The sequence below is a fragment of the Polypterus senegalus genome, chromosome 1 (assembly GCF_016835505.1).
Source record: "Polypterus senegalus isolate Bchr_013 chromosome 1, ASM1683550v1, whole genome shotgun sequence".
Lineage (NCBI taxonomy): Eukaryota > Metazoa > Chordata > Cladistia > Polypteriformes > Polypteridae > Polypterus > Polypterus senegalus.
In genome coordinates this window covers 110,787,637-110,802,811 of record NC_053154.1, presented here as the reverse complement: position 1 = coordinate 110,802,811, position 15,175 = coordinate 110,787,637, and the positions used below count along the sequence as shown (strand labels likewise).

The 15,175-nt window shown below is 38.0% G+C and overlaps 1 protein-coding gene across 1 annotated transcript in view; it reads left to right on the top strand.

Annotated features, from left to right (window-relative positions):
* Positions 1–15,175, top strand: part of farsb (phenylalanyl-tRNA synthetase subunit beta) — a 66,269-nt gene that overhangs the window by 36,734 nt on the left and 14,360 nt on the right. The window lies entirely within an intron of this gene.

Below are 15,175 nucleotides of genomic sequence, written 5' to 3'. Positions count from 1 at the left end.
TACTTCTCTCTCCCTCCCTTTTTGCTACTAGTGAAGCAACTCCAGCACTCACAACCATAGCATCTGCTACCAATACTTGAGATTTATAGTGCACTTTCTAAACATTGAGCTTCATCAAATATTCTTTTTCCAATTCACACCTTACTGAACTCAACAAATGTGACCACGTCTCTTTTTTCCTGTTTATGTCACCACCACTTCTTCAGACATATTGGTTAGTGGTGCTATCAGTTCCTTCTGATGTGTCCTTTGCTTGCATTAAGACATCTCCAAGCAGAGCACAGAGTATATATGTTAGCATAATATTAATAAATATTGACAAATAAAAATACATTGTTTGGCTAGTTATCTTTTTCTGTAATGTCACCAAATTTCAGTGAAATCAGTTGATGATTTTTTGAGAATTTAGGGCAGTTAGTTTTTCTGTTTTCGTTACTGGACTATAGGTCCTTTTTTAGTGTGTGCATACTGTCCTAGATGTACAGTCCTGCCAGATGTCAGCTTTTTAACTAAACTGGAAGTAGTGCTTGTGTTGATGAGTGAGTGAATATGTTAGTAAGTCAACTTGCCATTTTATAGAGATATAGGTATATGTAGAGATCAGCACATACAACACTCTTCCTTATATTATCTGAGGTATCTTTGGATCATGGCATTATGTATTAGAAGTATCTGTATAGGTAAGATCAAATTGACAAGAGTTGTCTTCCTTTGTAAGGAGCCTCTCGGACATTTAAGATTTGTCCAGGATTTTATACTTTGATATGATTATTTTAGTGCTTACTGAATTGACTGAGTTAATAAACCTTATTGTTTGCTTATTTTTTTATTTACCTATTTATTTTTTTGTTGCATACAGTTTTTTATGTCAGGTATTGTAACTCTTTTTAGTGTAACCAAACTCTTTTGGTATTTGCTTTTAGGGGACTTGGAAGGGAGTTCTCTTTTGGCAACTTTATCTACTTTGTGCCCACAGAGAATTTGGAATTCTATTCCTTTGTAAATGAAAATAACTATGAAAGTCCTGAGTGCAGAATCGTAATTAGAAAGTTTGAAGACTGCATAGTTTTTTTTTCTCAAAATTAGTGATGAAGGCCAAAATCAGTCTATGAAATGTGAGAAATAATAATGGGGTGAAAGTGTTAATAATTACCTAAAATTGTTGTTTGCCGTTTGTGCAGTAAGTAAGCACCAGTTGAAGCCCCTATACATTGGACAATCTACTCAGTGCTGCTGCTTGTATCGTGAATTCTAATGCTAATTCAGAGAATTCTTAGTTGACATAGCATATGTTTATTAGTATGGTATTTTTTATGTCATCATTTAGGTGACATTTTCATTCACAAAAACTGGAAGAAAGGGGAATTTTATTGCTGGACAAATGTTCACCACACTATTCAGCAGACGATCTTAGTGCTTGGAAAAGTAAGGGTTAAAGTGAAGTATGTACCCGGAAAATGTTCCTCGCCTTGTACCCAACCACTTGATTAAATACTTTATTTCTAGCTTTATGATAAAAATATCACCTAGAATTAGTAAATTTTCACCTTGGATTATCGGTGCAGAACTACTGTTAAAAGATTAGTTTGAAAAAAACGGAGCCAAGAATCATTTATAAGAATAAATTGTAAATTTGTAAATATACGTCAGAGACATGGAAGGCATGTTTTTTTTTTTTTGTTGCTTTGAAACTGACAAATTTTTCACACATTTGGTCTGGCGTCCCGTAGCCCACCTTTATAAGTTATTGGAGGAGTCTTTTTATTTATGTATGTATTTATGTACAATGCTTAACAGTACATGTTTCCGGAGCCCATACCTTAAAACTTCGAAATCTAATCATAAACAAATTTATGAATAGAAACTATAGCATTGAAAACTTTAAAATTAGCAGCTATAAGACACAGCTAGCTGAATGGCCTCAGATATGTTTTTAGAGTAGTCAAGGATGCACTAGAGGCTGTGATGACCTGAGCATTAAGAAAATGATTTTGATGCTTTTACTGAGACAAAGAATTCTAGTCTTTAATACAAAGAGTGGCATTGTATTGTCATGTTGTATGCATGTGACATAAACATCACCCAAGACAAATTAACTAGCTAGCTAATTGATTTATCTGAAACAGGTCATGCAGAAGATGTGTGTCCTTTTGCCAAACAGCACTGTCTGAGTGAAGACACGGCTTACAAATAAAATGATGACAGTAAAGGCAAAATTGTTGATTTTTTTAGCCTTTTTGTGATGTTTGGAAATAAAATAAATGGATCATTTAAGGGTGTTAAGGGGAGTTTTGTAATATCTAGCAGTTGTACAAAATCAAGTAGCATAGAAAGACATTGTGGTCTGTTAGATTACTAGAATTTCTTAATTAATCTTGCTTTGTTGATAAGCAACATATGTTATATAATTAATTGGCCGTGATTTTCTTTATTTCAGTGGATTAACTGAATGGTAATATAAATGGGTGAATTGTTCACAATTTAAGTGATTAAAAATGTATCAGTAAGAGCACTCCGTTCTCTTTTTCTCTTTATACCTTAGGATTTGTATGCATGAAACCAAACACACACACATGCCTTCACCTTGATTCTGTAATAGCAAAATTTACTTCAGAGGGCCAAAGAAGAAAAGTTACTGTTCAAAAAGCAAAAAGCAACCCATGACTATAAACCAGAGTATATACAAAATCATGCATGCATATATATGGCCTGTTCATGGTTTTCTCGTTTATCCTTTGAGTAGTCAAGCTAAATGACACCTTTTATTGGCTAACTGAAAAGATTACAAAATGCAAGCTCATGCTCCTGCTTCATGCAAGATGTAATCATTGTACTCTCAATGGCTAACATGGTAAAACACCCTACCAGAACAGACATTCATTTATCTTCTTAAAATCTGGCCAGTAAATTTTACTTATTTATTTAAATATTATTTTCTTAATCTTATTTGAAATTTATTCAGTTCTGCTGTTATGAAGAATTGAACTCCTTATGCCTTGAGAGTTTTTTGTCATTATATAATTTCTTTATTTTGCATACCCAAAAATGAATGTTATTCTTTTTAATAAAGGAGCTGCAGTTTTCTGAAGAGTAGTGAGTATAACACTCCAGATTTTTAAAAGAAAGTCTTTATATCTGGCCTATTCAAATGGCGGCCCGTGGGCCACGTAAAAACCCATAAACAACTTTCAAGTGGCCCAGCCCATGGTTCTGCTAGAAACACAGAGAAAAACTGGGAAAAACACATTTTATGGGCCTTCAGAAATTCCTACATAAATTCCTACAGTAGTACTGACCGCGAATGTAAAACTTCGCTTAGCCTAGCAACATTCAACCCATAATTCAGTGCGTTGTAGTGTGTCTAGATGTGATGGTAGTAGTCTGAGATACAGGAATATGTTGTACCAGCACCTCGGCCGCGACAGCTGGTCGTGGCATTGACTACATGTTAAATGATTCTATAATCAATTGTGTGCTGAGTCTTAGTTGTACTCCAGTTTCATCAAGAATGTGGGTTTTCAGAACTGAATCTAACTGTTACTCCAATGAGAGCCTCATTACTGACAAACACTGCCTCCGCACTTCTCTTCATATGATTGGTTGGCCCTCCACTCATACACTTCTATCTAGCGGATTCATGGCTGTTAAGAAGATGATGATCAGCCACTGACACTCAAAGCAAAGAAGGAATTAGAAAGACTGCATTTGATGAAAAAATGCAAACAGTTTGGAATTTTCTTTAAAACACAATCAAATTAAGCACTCATTGTTTTCTGGAACTGCAACTACAGTTTTTTGTTGAATGCAGAGCTCGGTTAATATTCTTTGATTTTGGAAATTCTGTGTAATTTTATCCAGCACAATATTATGCAGTACAGTACACCTATGCAGGTAGCATAATTGTAGCGCCACTGCCATGTAATAAGGAGATCATGGATTCACGTTGTGGGTCCTCCTGCAAGGAGTTTGCAAAACACTTTGAGTAGTGAGTAAAGTGGTATATAAATATAAAAGAATTATTATTATTATACTTGATGATTTCTCAATTTCATATTTTGCACATTATGTTTTTCATGAAATAAACAAAACATTAGCACTAGGACTCTTGACCTCTATATACCAGCACCTCAATCTTCATCCAAATACAACATATGCGTCCTGCCACCTTTTTGTTTACAAAAAATGCACTGCTAATCATGCATGTGGTGATATAAAATGAACCTATGTTCCCTCAATGTACAGTAGATGTTGTAGGCTTGTGTGTTACTTACTGTTATCACTTATTATGGGTTTCTGCATTGAGAGCTTTGGTAGCATTGATAGTTTTTTTATTCTGTTAAATGCACTTTCTGATGTGCCTGGGTCATTGATGACCAAAATAATTTACTTTATTTCAAAAGGTGAGCAGATGTTATTTATAATACTGTGCACTTTTTTGATGTTATACTGTTTGAGAGATGTCTGGATCATATGTTAGCAAAATGTTTAATTTAATTCAAAAGGGAAAAATGTTACTGCGCACTATTTTTTTTTTCTGCACTTTGAGGTATGACTAGGTGAGATATGACCGAAATGTTTATTTTTTTTTTATTTCATAACTGGAAAAAAAGTATTGCTACTACCTCAGATTCTGTTCAGTTATTGCCTTTTTATTGTTTTTTATGCATTTTTAGATATGTCTGTGTCACATGTGACCAAATTCAAAAGGGATGAATGAATAAACATTACTTGTTTTTCAATACATTCATTTGCGTTGGTTTAAAATTTGTTGTTACCTGCTGCTTATGGTCTGCTGAAAATGTCTGGCCCACCTAAACTTCTTGGTTTAAAAATCTGGCCCAGCTGAATTTGTAATTGAATAGCCCTAAAATCATTTGTTTCACATCAATATCAACTAAATAAAATTAGGTGTTTTAGGAACTTCTCTCAAAGAAACTGAATTTTACAGTATAAAATCAAGACATTTTATAATGCACAACCCTGGAATCAATTTTCTTTTTGTGTCCCAGTCTGTCAGTTATCATTGTACTAAATTTAGATTTCATGTCTAGTAGCATTGCATTTTACACTGTTTGACACAAGGTGTCCCCCTTTGTGGAAGCATTTTGTGTCCCAGTTTGGAAACATTTAGTCTCTTGCACCTAAACGAGCCACAAGCAATAAAATTGTAACCGTGTATGTATAATTTTAATGTATTCTTCTAAACATTTGTTCTCCAAACTGTTTTTCATATCAGTCCTTGAAACAATTTCTGCTTGCCAATAGACACAGAGAAACCTTACATTTTGTACAATAGATTAGAGCTTTGCACTGCATTTTCACATCTTTGTCCTGCTTTCTATTCTAATGCCCCACAAAGGTTTAGTTTCTTTCTTTCTTTCTTTCTTTCTTTCTTTCTTTCTTTCTTTCTTTCTTTCTTTCTTTCTTTCTCCTTGTTCCAGAGTTTTCTTGCATTTCACATCTGGAATAAACTAAGTACATACATATGTTTTCTTTTTGTGGGATGTCTTGCTGTTCCCTCTCCAGTGCACCTGTTGTCACTTTCATTTGCACCAAAGAACGTATATTTGATTCACGCTTATGCTTCCTAATTAGACAGATTGATGTCTCTGACGCTTTACTAACTTGGTGTTAGATTGTGATGATTACTGTAATTGTTTTCTTAATTTTTTTCGGTGTTATTATAGACAGGAACACCTAAAGAGTTCATGGCTTGGATAGTAAAGGTGAAAGAAAATCAAGTATTTTGTTTCTCACTCATGGCAAATTGTGTAGTCTGTTTAATGATTTTTATCTCTAAATGTCTTTAATAAAGCAGAAAGAAGTGTACTATTACATTACAGCATTAATACAATATTATTTTCTGCTTTTTGATGTAGCTGATTCTTCCATCCCCATAGATAGATTTATGTAAATATTTATGAAGTCTGAGCCTGGAGAGATGTTTAAGGTGTACAATTTTTAGTTGGTTTACTGTGTGTCTAGTGCAAACTGAACAGTAATGTATTTTTTGTGTGTGCATTTGCATTCATTATCTGTGGTTGCAAAACAAAGATCTGCCTCCCTTGAAAACTGAGGTGCATTAGAATAAACAATATGTATATTTTGCAGTGGAATAGTGGAATAAATGTTTCAGTGGGGAGCCACATATTATCTTGCATACCATCTCAATATATATATATAAATACACATACACATACACACACAGTATCTCACAAAAGTGAGTACACCCCTCACATTTTGTAAATATTTTATTATATCGTTTCATGGGACAACACTGAAGATATGACACTTTGATATAATGTAAAGTAGTCAGCGTACAGCTTGTATAGCAGTGTAAATTTGCTGTCCCCTCAAAATAACTCAAGACACAGCCATTAATGTCTAAACCGTTGGCAACAAAAGGGAGTACACCCCTAAGTAGAAAATGTTCAAATTGTGCCCAATTAGCCATTTTCCCTCCCCGGTGTCATGTGACTTGTTAGTGTTACAAGGTCTCAGGTGTGAATTGGAGCTGGTGTGTTAAATTTGGTGTTATTGCTCTCACAATCACTCATACTGGTCACTGGAAGTTCAACATGGCAAAGAACTCTCTGAAGATCTGAAAAAAAAATGGTTTGCATGGCTGTCGTCCCAGAAGGAAGCCTCTTCTAAAGATGATGCACAAGAAAGGCGGCAAACAGTTTGCTGAAGACAAGCAGACTGAGGACATGGTCTGATGAGAACCAAGATAAACTTATTTGGTTCAGATGGTGTCAAGCATGTGTGGTGGCAACCAGGTGAGGAGTACAAAGACGAGTGTGTATTGCCTACAGTCAAGCATGGTGGTGGGAGTGTCATGTTTTGGGGCTGTATGAGTGCTGCCGGCACTGGGGAGCTACTCCGTCACTGCCAAAAGAGATCTTTCTCTGCTGGGCCCTTGAGCAAGGCCCTTAACCTTCAATTGCTCCAGGGGTGCTGTACAATGGCTGACCTGCGCTCTGACCCCAAGGGGTATGCGAAAACGAACAAATTCCTTATAAGAGAAATTGTATAAGGCGAAATAAAGAACAAACACAAAAACAAAAAAATGATAACGACCCCAAAAACACTTCCAAGATGACCACTGCCTTGCTAAAGAAACGCAGGGTAAAGGTGCTGGACTGGCCAAGCAGGTGTCCAGACCTAAACCCTATTGAGCATCTGTGGGGTATCCTCATGCGGAAGGTGGAGTAGTGCAAGGTCTCTAACTTCCACCATCTTCATGATGTTGTCATGAAGGATTGGAAGAGGATTCCAGTGGCAACCTGTGAAGCTCTAGCGAACACCATGCCCAAGAGAGTTAAGGCAGTGCTGGAAAATAATGGTGGCCACACAAAATATTGACACTTTGGGCACAATTTGGACATTTTTCATTTTTGTTGCCAGCAGTTTAGACATTAATGGCTGTGTGTTGAGTTATTTTAAGGGGACAGCAAATTTACACTGTAATACAAGCTGTACACTGACTACATTGTATCAAAGTGTCATATCTTCAGTGTTGTCCCATTAAAAGATATAATAAAATATTTATAAAAATGTGAGGGATTTACTCACTTTTGTGAAATACTGTATGTGTGTGTGTGTGTGTGTGTATATATATATATATATAAATATATATATTTATATATATGTACTAGCAAAATACCCGCGCTTTCGCAGCGGAGAAGTAGTGTGTTAAAAGTAATGATAAAGAAAAGGAAACATTTTGAAAATAACGTAACATGATTGTCAATGTAATTGTTTTGTCACTGTTATGAGTGTTGCTGTCTCATATATACAGTGCATCCGGAAAGTATTCATAGCACATCACTTTTTCCACATTTTGTTATGTTACAGCCTTATTCCAAAATGGATTAAATTAATTTTTTCCTCAGAATTCTACACACAACACCCCATAATGACAACGTGAAAAAAGTTTACTTGAGGTTTTTGCAAATTTATTAAAAATAAAAAACTGAGAAATCACATGTACATAAGTATTCACAGCCTTTGCTCAATACTTTGTCGATGCACCTTTGGCAGCAATTACAGCCTCAAGTCTTTTTGAATATGATGCCACAAGCTTGGCACACCTATCCTTGGCCAGTTTCGCCCATTCCTCTTTGCAGCACCTCTCAAGCTCCATCAGGTTGGATGGGAAGCGTCGGTGCACAGCCATTTTAAGATCTCTCCAGAGATGTTCAATCAGATTCAAGTCTGGGCTCTGGCTGGGCCACTAACGGACATTCACAGAGTTGTCCTGAAGCCACTCCTTTGATATCTTGGCTGTGTGCTTAGGGTTGTTGTCCTGCTGAAAGATGAACCGTCGCCCCAGTCTGAGGTCAAGAGTGCTCTGGAGCAGGTTTTCATCCAGGATGTCTCTGTACATTGCTGCAGCCATCTTTCCCTTTATCCTGACTAGTCTCCCAGTTCCTGTCGCTGAAAAACATCCCCACAGCATGATGCTGCCACCACCATGCTTCACTGTAGGGATGGTATTGGCCTGGTGATGAGCGGTGCCTGGTTTCCTCCAAACGTGACGCCTGGCATTCACACCAAAGAGTTCAATCTTTGTCTCATCAGACCATAGAATTTTGTTTTTTATGGTCTGAGAGTCCTTCAGATGCTTTTTGGCAAACTCCAGGCAGGCTGCCATGTGCCTTTTCCTTATGAGTGGCTTCCGTCTGGCCACTCTACCATACAGGCCTGATTGGTGGATTGCTGCATAGATGGTTGTCCTTCTTGCAGGTTCTCCTCTCTCCACAGAGGACCTCTGGAGCTCTGACACAGTGACCATCTGGTTCTTGGTCACCTCCCTGACTAAGGCCCTTCTCCCCAGATCGCTCAGTTTAGATGGCCGGCCAGCTCTAGGAAGAGTCCTGGTGGTTTCGAACTTCTTCCTCTTACGGATGATGGAAGCCACTGTGCTCATTGGGACCTTCAAAGCAGCAGAAATTTTTCAGTAACCTTCCCCAAATTTGTGCCTCGAGACAATCCTGTCTCGGAGGTCTACAGACAATTCCTTTAACTTCATGCTTGGTTTGTGCTCTGACATGAACTGTCAACTGTGGGACCTTATATAGACAGGTGTGTGCCTTTCCAAATCATGTCCAATCAACTGAATTTACCACAGGTGGACTCCAATTAAGCTGCAGAAACATCTCAAGGATGATCAGGGGAAACAGGATGCACCTGAGGTCAATTTTGAGCTTCATGGCAAAGGCTGTGAATACTTATGTACATGTGCTTTCTCAGTTTTTTTATTTTTAATAAATTTGCAAAAACCTCAAGTAAACTTTTTTCACTTTGTCATTATGGGGTGTTGTGTGTAGAATTCTGAATTTAATCCATTTTGGAATACACACACATACACACACACACACACATACATATAAACATATATACAGGTGCTGGTTATAAAATTAGAATATCATGGCAAAGTTGATTTATTTCAGTAATTCCATTCAATTATACTATCAGTTATAATCATCAAAATTAAAAGAAATAAACATTTGAAATACATCAGTCTGTGTGTAATGAATGAATCTAATATACACGTTTCACTTTTTGAATGAAATTGCTGAAATAAATCAACTTTGTCATGATATTCTAATTTTATGACCGGTATCTGTATACATATACACATATATACATTGTAATACAAGACAAGACACGTTGCAAGTTTTGGGGTGTTTAACCCCGTATACTGTAACCAAAGTATAGCAGTCAGTCGCTTTACAAAACATCAGAAAGCAAAAAGACAAATGAGGGGAGAAAGGACGGGCTTTTTATGTAGGCGCAGCGGAGATTGATGTGAAGGATGCTGGGTATTCGTGATGGATTCTGGGAACTGTGATGTCATCAAGGGGTCATCAGAGGAATTAAATAGACCCGGAAGTGCGTGCTTCCTATAGCCATCATGGCGTTTGTTTATGTCTGTGAGGCCTCGGGCTTTCTGAAGAAGGAAAGAAAGACAAATTAGTACCCTGTCGTAGACCCCTCGCGGTACTTTTTCCGTAACAAACCGGATCGATCCGCTGTTCCGCAAGCACTCGTGCGTGACAACATACACACACACACATATATATGTATATATATATATATATATATATATATATATATATATATATATATATATATATATATATATATATATATATATATACTGCTCAAAAGAATTAAAGGAACACTTTTAATCAGAGTATAGCATAAAGTCACTGAAACTTATGGGATATTAATCTGGTCAGTTAAGTAGCAGAGGGGGTTGTTAATCAGTTTCAGCTGCTGTGCTGTTAATGAAATTAACAACAGATGCACTAGAGGGGCAACAATGAGATGACCCCAAAACAGGAATGGTTTAACAGGTGGAGGCCACTGACATTTTTCCCTCCTAATCTTTTCTGACTGTTTCTTCACTAGTTTTGCATTTGGCTACAGTCAGTGTCACTACTGGTAGCATGAGGCGATACCTGGACCCTACAGAGGTTGCACAGGTAGTCCAACTTCTCCAGGATGGCACATCAATACGTGTCATTGCCAGAAGGTTTGCTGTGTCTCCCTGCACAGTCTCAAGGGCATGGAGGAGATTCTAGGAGACAAGCAGTTACTCTAGGAGAGCTGGAGAGGGCCATAGAAGGTCCATAACCCATCAGCAGGACCAGTATCTGCTCCTTTGGGCAAGGAGGAACAGGATGAGCACTGCCAGAGCCCTACAAAATGACCTCCAGCAGGCCACTGGTGTGAATGTCTCTGACCAAACAACCAGAAAGACTTCATGAGGGTGACCCAAGGGCCCCATGTCCTCTAATGGGCCCTGAGCTCACTGCCCAGCAGCATGCAGCTCGATTGGCATTCGCCATAGAATACCAGAATTGGCAGATGCACCACTGGTGCCCTGTGCTTTTTACAGATGAGAGCAGGTTCACCCTGAGCACGTGACAAAAGTGAAAGGGTCTGGAGAAGCCATGGAGAACATTATGCTGCCTGTAACATCATTCAGCATGAGCAGTTTGGTGGTGGGTTAATGATTGTCTGGGGAGGCATATCCATGGAGTGTCACACAGATCGCTACAGGCTTGACAAAGGCACCTTGGCTGCCATTAGGTATCAGGATGAAATCCTTGGACCCATTGTCAGACCCTATGCTGGTACAGTGGCTCCTGGTGCACGACAATTCCTGGCCTCATGTGGTGAGAGTATGCAGGCAGTTCCTGGAGGATGAAGGAATTGATACCATTGACTGGCCACCACACTTTCCTGACCTAAATCCAATAGAACACCTCTGGGACATTATGTTTTGGTCCATCCAATGCCACCAGGTTGCACCTCAGACTGTCCAGGAGCTCAGTGATGCCCTGGTCCAGATCTGGGAGGAGATCCCCCGCAACACCATCTGTCATCTCATTAGAAGCATGCACCGATGTTGTCAGGCATGTATACAAGAACACAGGGGCCATACAAAGTGCTGCATACAATTTTGAGTTGCTGCAATTACATTTTGGCAAAATGGACTAGCCTGCCACATAATTTTTCACTCTGATTTTTGGGGCGTCTTTGAATTCAGGGCTCTGTAGGTTGATCATTTTCATTTCCATCAGACGATGTGGCATCCTTTCATTCCTAACACATTACCCAGTCTATATCAGTATAGATATCCAGGAGGATTTCTTTTTCCCATTGAGGTGTTCCTTTAATGTTTTTGAGCAGTTTATATATATATATATATCTACACACATACATATACACATACACACACACACACACATATATATATATATATATATATATACATACACACACATACATATATACACATACATATATATATATATATATATATATATATATATATATATACCCTTTGGGGTGCGAGCAACTGTTGCTGGGCGTGCCAAAATCCATCGAGGAAGGAAAATGAAAAACATTATTTGTACAAAATCTTAATTTATCTATCCATTCCTAAATAAATAAATGGGCAGGCTATTTCGTATCAGTGCAATACGCTGCTTGTTAAAACGGATGACTTCTGCTCTTATGTGCACGTAGTGCTGCGTGGGCATTATGAACTATCGTATCTGTTCTTCAAGTTCTATTTAAATTTTAAGTATAAGTAATTTTTATTTAGTCGATAGAAATATCTTTGGTAGGAATGTAAGTTAAATGTAGTCATCATTGCATAAATTTTTCTTCACCATAGAAATGTAAAGACTAAATTCAGCTTACATTCCTACCAAAGATATTTCTGTCGAATAAACAGAACTGACTTATATCCAAATAGAACTTGAAAAGATATATTTTTTCAAATCTGAGCACGCATTTTAGATCGACTTAACGTGCACTACATCGAGCCCCTTGCTATTGTGGTCTCGGCTGCCTGCCTCAATAAGTCACCGTCGCTTCGATCTTACTTTTTTACTGTTCATTTAATCATGGGCCTCTCTACAGTTTTGGTTTTTTTTGGGTTGTAATGTTCATTAAATTTACGTATCATCTGGTCCATTGGCGGACCGTGCATCTCACACCTAGGCCTTCAGTACTGCTCCGTCTAAATCAACCCGCCCCTCAAAAACTAATTTATGATTATAAAAAACATCTTAATATGCAGAAATACAGTATAAAGAGCCGCTGCATCACAGATAGATAACTCCTGTAGCCACAATAAATGCCTTTATTGAATAGACAAACCAGGGGTGAACAAGTTCCTTTCTACTGCAGCCACAGCCACGACACACATAAAAAACATCAATAATAACTCATAAACTTGCAATATTATTTAGGAAAATCGCAAAATTTTACTCACCAAAAATTTGGATTATTTGTAAACAAAATCCATCCTCCTCTCTTTCCTCAAAAACAGTTCAATCACTCTGTCGTACGGATTATCCGTGCGCCTCAGTTCCATCTAAAAGTCCCTTTCTATCGCCATCGAAGCTAACGCTGAAAGTCGAACCTGCGGCTTCTATCCAATCAATGGGTCTGAATACAGTGACGTCGCCGAACGCCTGCTAGAGGGCCGTACTGACACCAAATCAAAATCTGATTGGTTGCAGCAACAGGTTAATCCACATTTATTCTGTGTTAAGAGTGTCTGCACAACGGATTGTGAAGGCCTCTCTGCCTGGCAACAAATGATGGCTGAAATTTGATTGGTTAAATGCTTTAATACTAAAATACATGCCTGGAAGCAGCACAACCATCGGAAAAGCTATGAAAGGAAGCGGACAGACTGTTTGGAATTATTTAATAAGTATTCATGGACAAAATATAATTAACATCAGTTTGTGATTCAGATATTTTTACTTATGAATATGTTAAGCACAGTCCTTCACCCGCAAATATTTACCTTATATGGGCAAGCACTCAATTACGTGGGAGGCGTGATGTTGGGAGACGCAACTCTGCCTCCCACGGCCATCGAGCTGCAGTCTATTATAGTATATGGACGAAAAAATAGGTTCCAGTTATGACCATTACGCGTAGAATTTCGAAATTAAGCCCAACTTTTGTAAGTAAGCTGTAAGGAATGAGCCTGCCAAATTTCAACCTTCTACATACACAGGAAGTTGGAGAATTAGTGATGAGTGAGTGAGTCAGTCAGTGAGGGCTTTGCCTTTTATTAGTATTTTTAAAATATATATATAGTCATATGAAAAACTTTGGGAACCCCTCTCAGCTTGCATAATAATTTACTCTACTTTCAACAAAAAAGATAACAGTGGCATGTAATTCATTTCCTAGGAACATCTGAGTATTGGGGTGTTTTCCGAGCAAAGACTTTTAGTGAAGCAGTATTTAGTTGTATGAAATTAAATCAAATGTGAAAAACTGGCTGTGCAAAAATTTGGGTATCCTTGTAATTTTGCTGATTTGAATGCATGTAACTGCTCAATACTGATTACTTGCAACACCAAATTGGTTGGATTAGCTCGTTAAGCCTTGAACGTCATAGACAGGTGTGTCCAATCATGAGAAAAGGTATTTAAGGTGGTCAATTGCAAGTTGTGCTTCCCTTTGACTCTCCTCTGAAGAGTGACAGCATGGGATCCTCAAAGCAACTCTCAAAAGATCTGAAAACAAACATTGTTCAGTTTCATGGTTTAGGGGAAGGCAACAGAAAGCTATCTCACAGGTTTAAACTGTCAGTTTCAACTGTAAGAAAATGGTTGCTGTTAAACCCAGGTCTGGCAGGCCAAGAAAAATACAGGAGCGTCATATGCGCAGGATTGTGAGAATGGTTACAGAAAACCCAAAGATCACCTCAAAAGACCTGCAAGATCATCTTGCTGCAGATGGTGTATCTGTACATCGTTCTACAATTCAGCGCAATTTGCACAAAGAACATCTGTATGGCTGGGTGATGAGAAAGAAGCCCTTTCTGCACTCATGTCACAAACAGAGTCGCTTTATTATATACAAATGCTCATTTAGATAAGCCAGATTCATTTTGGAACAAAGTGCTTTGGACTGATGAGACAAAAATTTAGTTATTTGGTCATAACAAAAAGCATTTTGCATGGCTGAAGAAGAACACCGCATTCCAAGAAAACACCTGCTACCTACTGTTAAATTTGTTGGAGGTTCCATCATGCTTTGGGGCTGGGGCCCTTGTTAAAGTCGAAGGTCGGATGAATTCAACCCACTACAGTATCAACAAATTCTTCAGGATAATGTTCAAGCATCAGTCACAATGTTGAAGTTACGCAGGAGTTGGATATTCCAACAAGACAATGACCCAAAACACAATTCGAAATCTACAAAGGCATTCATGCAAAGGGAGAAAGAAGTACAATGTTCTAGAATGGCCGTCACAGTCCCCTGACTTGAATATCATTAAAAATCTTTGGGATGATTTGAAGAAGGCTGTCCATGCTCAGCAGCCATCAAATTTAACTGAACTGGAGGGACTTTGTATGGAAGAATTGTCAAAAATACCTCATGAAAACACTCATGAAAGGATATAGGAGGCGTGTAGAGGCTGTTATATTTGCAAAAGGAGGCTCAACTAAGTATAGATGGAATATCTCTGTCGGGGTGCCCAAATTTATGCACCTGTCTAATTTTGTTATGATGCATATTTCATATTTTCTGTTAATCCAATAAAGTTAATGTCATAGCTGAAGTACTACTGTTTCCATAAGGCATGCCATATATTAAAAAGAAGTTGCTACATTGAAAG